Consider the following 9624-nt stretch of genomic DNA (forward strand, 5'->3'; position numbering starts at 1 on the left):
ATTCTAAATATTATTTTTACATTCATAAAGCACGTAAAAAAGAAAAATCAAATCAATTATGAAGTCACAATGGATCTTGCACAGAAAAGACACTCCTTAATTATTTATTGGTTCTTGGTCCCCATTTAACGAGTTGTATGGTTCCCTGTATCATACTATGATACGCAGGCCCCTTTTAAATGAACTTGGGAAGCAGCTAGCAGGCATTTGAATGAACATTTAATTCTACTTATTTTTTCCATATAATTTATTGCATTCGTGTTCTTAAATTTTCTCCAAATTGATATTTAGTCGCAAGTGTGTAAAAAATATCGTGAAAGAATATTCATTTTTTTTTTCAAAATTGTATATATAGGCTTATTTTGATGGTTTGGAAATTGAAAATATCACTTGCAACTAATATTTGCTGATTTGCTGATGAAACATTTTTGTATATTATAGTAGATAATGATATTTTGACATCTGAAAATTCATTAACTCATGATTTGGGTAAAATTAAGCAATGGTCGGATATGTTGGCAGTTGAATTTAATCCAAATAAAACAGTTAATTTAGATTTTGGTAGAAGGAGAGTTAGTCATCCCAAAGTTAAATTTGGTACTGATGGGCCTGCTATTGAACATGTTGAAACACATACTCATCTAGATAAAAATTCCAGCAGGGTGTAAGTTGGAGAACACATATTCTTGATATTCATTCTAAAGCCTGCACTCGTTTGAATATCTTAAGAATGTTGAAACACACTCTTAAAAGGGATGCTTTGATAAAAATTTACTTTACCTTTGTTCGCCTAGTTCTCAAATACTCTGACATTGTATGGGATAATTGTTCCGATAGAGATGCTAAACTACTTGAAGATATTCAAGTTGCAGATGCTAGAATTATTTCAGAATTAGGGTCAAATTCTTCAAGATCCTTGATTTATATGTATGTTGAACTTGGTTGGATATACTCGAAGTTCCACGAAAAATACATAAGCTTGTGTTATTTTATAGGATAGTTTATGGATTAGCACCTCAGTATTTAGTTGATCTGCTTAGACAATGTTTACTACCTCAAAATTCTTATCCCCTAAGGAATCCCTCAACAATTAGACTCTGGAATGAACTCCCATATAATATCCGTAGTCTTAAGGTCTTACGCAAGGAAATAGCCAATCAAACTGAACTAAGTCAATTGTAGTTCCATATATATAGAGACCATTTCTTTTCTTTCCTCCTTTATTGGCACCTTATTTGAGGCCTATAGTATTGATTTTGAACCCAGTGGCTGGGAGAATTATTACTTTAGTGGACTTGTCACACTAATTTCAATGGAACTATTTTTTTTAGATGCGAATGATGCAACTTCCTGGATGGTGCTGAGCCTGTTTGTCAACTTGTGGAACCCACGTGTACTTGGGGATAGGTATGTTATCTCTCAATTATCTCTCTTAGAAGCCGCATAAAGCGTTATTTTTCTGATCTAAAATTCGCTTGAAGCATTTAACTATAATTTCGCTTTCATGAATTATATGCTGAGAGTATATTTAATTAACTAACTGAATTAAAGCTATATAGTAACATATAGTAAAATTAATTCCTTGTGTGAGACCTTAAACACTCTCAACTTGTACATACTAGTATGCCACAAGTAAAAATAGCTTTCCAAAAAGCTTGCCTGACTAAACAAAATTATTCAATGGAAGCATGCATGGATCGATGAGGCTATCTATTAAAAAATGAATTTTAATTTTCGCTGCTGATCATAAATTCATAAACGGAATGTTACTTATTTAAGAAGGAATTTCAGACTTTTTCTTTTTTCTTTTTTCTAGTGCATGTTCATGACTTGAAATTAATTAATTTCAGTTTATTTTAGGAATGCACATGCTTGTATCATTCAAATAATTGCATGTAAGCTTGAAAGCGGAAGATAAAACAATCAAATTTTAAATTGTTTTTGTTATATTAAAAAAATTAAGAAAATAGGAAAGGATATTCAATCACGTATTATCTTTATTCAAAAAATCTTGACAAGCAATTAAAAAACAGGGGGAATTCTCAAAATCTTGAAGGAAAATCCTAATCCGTGGTGAGGGGGTGGGGGTTGGGTGCAAGTAGTTTTCATTGTAACTTCAACTCAATCCAATTTAAATCCCTTATTTTCAGTGTCATATTTTACATGCTCCGACAAAAGTGGAGGGTAGGGGGCACCCATGACATTTCCATTTTTTTCAATAAGTAAAGGTAAGAAAAGTGTCTGTTGCGAAAAAAAGTGGGAGAGGTAGCTCGCCCACTACCGATGCTGCGTGCCTGTGATGTGTATACATGGTATGCTCTGGAGTATTCTTATGATCCCCATTTGAACTAGTCAACTAATCGGCGAGCAAAAATTATGAATGAGACACATTATGGCGCGAAGCCCTGCTTTACCATTTACGCAGATTAAGATCTCCGATGATTTGAAGGAACTCATCCACTGACAGATTTGAAGGGGATCAACTGATTTTTTGACATTTGTTTTGTAACAACTACATATATCATACTTTAGATCGAATGTTTTAAAAGAAATGTATCGAATTAACATATATACACTTGAGTTGTAATTTTTTAACGTACATTTAGTGCGACATGTGAGTAACACCCTTTTCAAGATAAATGAACTCGCCAAAATGATCGAAAATCGGGTCACACCCCGCTTCGGCGAATTTGTTCCTCCAAAAAATATTCCAGCTACATGAATACAAATCTGTTTAAATTCAAAATGATGATTCGTTGTTAGTGATGATAATCCAACATCAATTATTACTTGCATTGTACATGCACCGTAATAGGCAATGTGTAACAACTCGTTCTGTTGACACCCCTGCCTCGTACCGTTCAAATATGGCGATCTATTTTTAAATCAGGATTACACCATGTACACACGTGCATGGTGAACAGCCCTTTTACTTGAAAACTCTTGCTCACTGTTGCTTATTACATCCTATATGTCATCAATTGTAAATGTAAATGTTGACACATTAAACATGCATTGGTTTATCTTTTTATGAAAAATCTTGATATTGCTTGCTCCAATTGCCTGCACTGTTTCGGAGAATGCAACTTTCAAACATTAGATATGCCTGACGTCATTGCCTGACGTCATGACGTCAGGCAATAACATATATGTATTGTTCCAAAGCCAAGAAATACTTTAACTATGGTGTTCGAAAGGAAAATGTAATCCATTGTCGACTTCGTAACGCAAAATATAGATTCCTTAAGACTGCCAATACCTTCTTCAATTCAACTCATTCTTAATGGTGACATTAGTCTAACTTATGAACAAAATATTGCAATATTCAAATATGTACAGAAATTTACTAAATCTACTAAGAGATTTTAATAATCCATCTAGTACTTCTAATTGCACTTTACCACAGAACCTGAACATGTGTATAAAACCTTTTATTTGTATTTTTTCTCTCTTCTGAATATTATCATTACTAGTTGCTACAAATTATAGCATTATAATAAGTATTATAATACTTATTGTAATTTCTGGTCATTTGTTTTATATATACATATATGCATATATTTATCAATATAATATATATTATAAAATTATTGTAAATATTGTATGACACTAAATCGTGTCTATATGACCCTGACCTTGTATGTCGGAGAGAATTTATGTAGGCAATGCCTGCTATTCCATCCCTTTATGTAATATATTGCATAATAAAATATTGTTTAAATTAAATTAACTACGCTGTCATTGTGTAGAGGCCATGATTTATATGTGTAACTGTGTGTAAAGACATTTGCTGATAAAATGGGTCTGATAAGACTTCTAAGTATGACACAGGTTCACTGCTAACAACCATCAACATGAAGACTGTGATAATCTTAATGGCAGTTATTATTCCAATGGTACACGTATGTATTGCAAAGCTATTAGACATGATGCATCGGTCGTTTTATATTCATAAATGAACAATTCTTTTACGAATCAATTTGTAAATATGACTGAACAGGTTGAAATTCATGTAACAGATGTACCTGTAACAGTCATTCTAACGGGAAGAAGGAAAGTAAAGGTATATAAAAGAGTCTCAGAAAATACTTAATAGATAGAAATAGATTTAGATATAGATATATAGTTTTCTCTGATCGGTGATAGTTTTATCTCAAGACCCGATCTATTTCCTTTAGTTTAAGTACTATTTAACATAAATTGTTATAGTGTCCATTATGTAATGAAGAGATTGTAATCTATCTCTTGCTCTGAAAAAAATTAAGAAAATTAAGAATACCTATATGAAAAGGGGGCGAGGTTAAAAAAAAAGTGTATTCTGATACATTTGTTTTAGGCATTTGCCCTGAGGATGTGTAATACGGGGTCCGAATGTAATGCAGACGAATGTTGTTTGTCCAACACCCCTCCCCGTGGACGCAGATTCCTGGACACCCACAGTCACCTTGGACATTGTGTTCCCATGGGAACGGACGGGTCTAGTAAGACTGAAATATACTGTACTAATTCTACGACAATGATCTTTTAGTTTGTTATAGTCTATATTTCACATAGAGATTTCCTCTGAGTAAGTTAGAGAATAGCTAGGTAGGATGCCACTCGGTTTTTTACTGGTTACTAATGGAAAAGAGAGACAGTTCCGTTAAATTAAAATAAGTTCTCTATTCTTTAAGCGTCGGATGGAAAGTGCATTAAAACAGAAACAAATTTCGAAACACCCTGTAGTAGAACACAGCAATGCACAAAGGCGAGATCGTTTTTACGCTTAAAATCTAAGGATCGATAATTCCGCATAAGTATGAAAATGCATAACGCTTATATGATGTAAGAAAACTAGAAAACAAAATATAAAATGTTTCCCCCTTGCCTAAGAAAGCTTTGTCCTCAAAGCTGCTTATATTTTCTTTTCTACCAGATATTTTTTAATTTCAATTATTCAATGTAATACTAAACTATGGTACTGTGCAAATTTGAGAAATAGAAATTCCCGTACCTGTCAGTGAGAAAAATTATGACATTTATAAACATCATTACTATGATATATACTCATCTACAGGATAACTAAAAGACAAACTAACGCTAATATCATGAAATATTAAAGAAACAAAATGCATTTGAAGTAAATATATACAGCAATAACACATAACGTGTCACAAAATCAATAAAACAAATGTATTTACAACTTGCAGCATAATAAATGAATGTTCCAAAAAGAATTGTTATTATAAGTCACATTGTGAGATTTAGCCATATAGTAATTTTGGCCACAGAAGAATAATATTTGTAGATTGCATGAAAACAAATGAAGTACAATGTGTTCACAAATGAAATAAATTCACAATTGTTAGTAAAATGAAGGTGAATTTAATGCACATAAGCCTTGACAGTACCAAGTAAAAATGCAAAAATGTACAAACACAAAAAGAAATGAATTGTAAAACAACGTAAGAGTTGTTAAAGCATCAACAATGAGAGAACCATAATGTGGTAATGGCTGATACAAATCATGGTGAGTGATAAAAACATGTATAATTTACCTTAAGGTTTCATGAATGTAAGAGGGAGGACAAATTTTCCAAAATGAAGGACATAATGGGAAATTTAAAACAGGGATCAAAATACATTCATGTCCATTTGTCAATTCAAAAACAATTTTTGTATATCTGTGCTTTTGTTTATTATAGAAATAATAAAGTGTCAATGCCAAAAGAATGAAAATAATAAAAATTGTTATACATGTAGATATTTTTAAATTTTCTGAATTTTAAAACTTCAATGTAACATATATACAATCTAATATTATACAAAATTCCTCAAACATCTGATGGATATGTATAGGTTGTCTTGTGAGATAATCACATCTAACAACGAGACCGGAAGATGTTGTATACGCATGCCCATGTAGCAATGGTCTACATTGTCATGGCAATGGTGTGAATGAGGTTCCACTCGGAGAAAGAGGTAACCAATCCCGGTCTTATTTACATCTTTTCCTTCTTCTCACAATTAACCTTTCAAAAATCGATACATAAAAGCCCAGCCCCATATAAAGTAAAATCTTAAAATTTTCTTTTTAATTTTTTATATATTTTATTCTATTAAAGGGACTTGTACACGATTTGAGAACAAAAATTTTATTTTCATTTTTTATGTATAAAATGGTTTACTGGAGCATTTTAAATGATTGACCAAAATAGTAAATGTTAAAGTCAAGTTACAAGCGAGATACAGCGGTAAGAATTGATAATTATGTAAACAAAGCTCGAGTCTTATAGTTGTTTACAAAAAATGTAATGTAGAATTTTACCATTTCTCAGACAAAATGACATGTAAAAAACCAATTTAAACTAATTTAATATCTTCATAAATACTATTATCAACAAAAGAAAGATACATTTGATTGAAACTTACACCAATACAACACATGTAAAAATGACTATATTCGTGCTTTGTTTATAAAACCAAGAATTATGAACTCTGTATTTTGCTTATAATTTGATATTTGAGTTTCACATTTTGACATAATATTATTAACTTCTATATTTATCAGTATAAACATTGAAAATGGAAAAACAAAATTTGAAAATTTTAAGTCAAATCGTGTCCAAGTCCCTTAAAGTCACTGTGCGTCATGAGATATGGCTGAAGGTGCAGTTTCTTTTGGTTTAAATAAATATGTTACTGTCAATTGTCTCATTGATTGATTATTCATCATTAATAGATAAAAAACCCTGAACTTTATTTATTTGACAACGATAAATAAGCAAGTTCTACAACTAATATCAATATCTCTCTTTGGCACGGATTTCAAAGCGCGAGGGGGTCATTGGTGTGGGAAGAAGCTGGAGTACCCGGAGAGAACCCACTTGTCCAATCGATCGAATAATGCGCTGATGAATCGTTTTGGTTACTAACTTAACGAGACTTTTCAAATAAACCTGAAGGCTACAAATGAATGTGGAAAGAAATAAACATTAACTTATAAAGCTGTTATTGAATGATAGTAATGTAACTTATAGTAAGCGCAGAACAACTTATCCATTTATGAAATTAAATATGCGTTACGTTTCCACCAATACAATACATGCAATACATAATTCCTCACACTCCGGTTTGCTAAAAGGGTGTTAGGAGAGAAACTTAGTACGATTATTGACGGTGCTTAACACTTGAATTAACATTTCCCGTATAAATCTGGTGTTATCTGTCATGATGAGTTTTAATTGCCAATGTCATAATGTTCAAAATGTAATGGATGGCCTCCAATTGTTATAGATGGTCCTATTTATTATAATACCTTGGACAAAGTTTTAAAGTCAATGCGATTTGTTGCTAAAGAAAGTCATGAAATGTTATCCGATGTGTATCTTAAGTTTGCTTCCGGCACAATACTCCAAAATATTAGCCAATGTTGAAATTTTACGGAATTAAATTGTTAAACTGTTGGGTAAAAACTATTTTTAACTTATTGACATTGAGACTTCTTTACAAGATATCCAAACTACCGTGGCAGTAAACGTCCTCTTATGTAGCCATGTTTGTTTCATTGTCTGCTTAATTTGCTGCTCTCTGTCCAGGATGGGAGTATCCTATTATGTAACCACGAAACAATAAAAATTCTCGAAAACCAGTTTATGGTGAGGATCCAATTTTTTGTTGAAACGGGAAATGAAATTTTTTACTTAGTCTTTAGCACTTTTCTTCTTTGGGTGTGGGTGGAATAAGCTGATCAACCTCTAGCGGTTCTTGCAGAAAAGTGGAAAGGATGGAACTATTTAATTTTAAAAATCGGTGCATTTAAGAAGATTGATATGGCAGGCATGAAATATAAACTATTTTGTGTTTCAAAGCAAAAACTGCTGTTTTTAAATTTTATAAATGCTTATCATAAGTACCATTTGAAAAAAAAAACCACGAAACTAGTCAGAGGATTATTTTTTCCAGTATTTGCTCATTTAAAATCAAACTGAATTAGAAAAATCTCCGGAAACCTCCTCTAAACACAGACCATTCAAATTCTTCCTTTTAGATTAAAGCTTCCTTGAGTACATTTAATTCTTTACAATTAAAGTGTTTCACATTTCGACATAGCAATCATACTCAACTGCGATGTAGAGTTGAATTTAAAGTCGATGACCATGAAACTTATCTAAAACACCTGTTTATACACTGGATGTCTTTTTTAGTTGTGCATTGAAATGGCATGACGGAATGGGGACAGCAAGCCGATTTCTCTCTCCTGTTGAATGTGCTCGCGGGGAGGAGGGTGGTGAAATTGGATCCATCCTCATCATGTCCATTGTGCTTGGGACACTTGTGGTGCCTACTGTTGTGTATGGACAACGGCCGGAGTCCGACCTCGATGCCGTAAATATCGTCAACGGGATCAATGTAACCGTTAGATTGCTAGCGGCGGTGACGCTGGTTGTTGCATTTACTGCGATTCACTACAACATGCAGGAGTGGGTCAACTATAAGAGCTCCAACATGATAATAAAAACCAAATTGGTATTTATCTGGATTTTCGGATTCGCCAAAATGGTATTCATTGTGATAGAAGTAGTTTTCTATCTGAAATGCAGATATCTAATATCACTGGAGTTGACAGAAATTATAATCACTGACTGCTTCACAAGCATCATATTTGTGATTTTACAGCTTGTCTTTTTTCAGTTTGTTGCGCACTATACGTTTACGACCAAACCCATCATTAAATATGTCTCCTCTGTTATTGCCATTGCAAATTTTATGGATTTTTTCATAGCGCTTACTTTAAGTGTCAACGAAAACAAAGATCTCATCTTCGACAGAAATAGGACAGATATAGAAAACTGCACCGGATATAGCCTGAAAGCTGTCAACAACATCATGTTTATCACTGAAGCTTTCAAAGCACCAATCGCTCTCCAATTTTCAGCGCTGGCAATAGCACTTGCTTTCAGTATGAAGCCAGATGCTGTAAAATCATCCAGTCAGTGTAATATTTTGGGCTTAAAATTTTTATGGACGTCTCCGAAGAGGTTGGGAAGAGGTTGGGAAAGATTATCACTATCATTGTACTTATGAATGTCCCCCTTCTGGTTTGTGCACCATTCAATATTCTAAATTCCGAGAGTGAAATTCAATCCCGGATATGGTTGAGTTTATATATAGTTTGAGTTCATTTTATCTATTAATTATCTGATGTTTAAAAAACTGAAATTAACCGTAAAATATGTCAGCATCAATGCTAATGAATTCATGCTTTTACTGAGTACCATCGCGGTAATATCTTACATGTCGATTCAAGCGTTTTACCAACGTGACGTCGATGGTATTCTGACGTCATTGATTGTCATTAGCCTGCCCTCTATTCTATACCAGGTCATCATCATCTTATTTGGGAGACGGATGGATCTCATTGGCAATGACATTTCCGCTGTTCACTCGATTCAGCAACTTGTGCTTATCCTTGGTTGCCAGAACATAGCAGTATGGTTCAATGATTTTCTATACGGCGTCTGGGACATGTTAAATGACCATATACTCCGACATGGTGTATTCAAGTATATAGCACTCATGTTGTACCCTTTGTTAGCCTACTATAGGTTTCAGTCGGCTATGGAGCTGATGGAGTTGTACCAC

General features: G+C 33.2%; 1 non-coding gene across 1 annotated transcript; it reads left to right on the forward strand.

Moving 5' to 3' along the window:
- The first annotated feature begins 3766 nt into the window (after window positions 1-3766).
- LOC105343237 (uncharacterized) lies at window positions 3767-9022 on the forward strand. The gene is made up of 4 exons (XR_010712147.1): window positions 3767-3902; window positions 4337-4481; window positions 5839-5961; window positions 8187-9022. It is a non-coding gene; the product is annotated as an uncharacterized protein (transcript).
- Window positions 9023-9624: the final 602 nt, after the last annotated feature.

Source organism: Magallana gigas, chromosome 3, assembly GCF_963853765.1.
Source record: "Magallana gigas chromosome 3, xbMagGiga1.1, whole genome shotgun sequence".
In the NCBI taxonomy this organism is placed as follows: domain Eukaryota; kingdom Metazoa; phylum Mollusca; class Bivalvia; order Ostreida; family Ostreidae; genus Magallana; species Magallana gigas.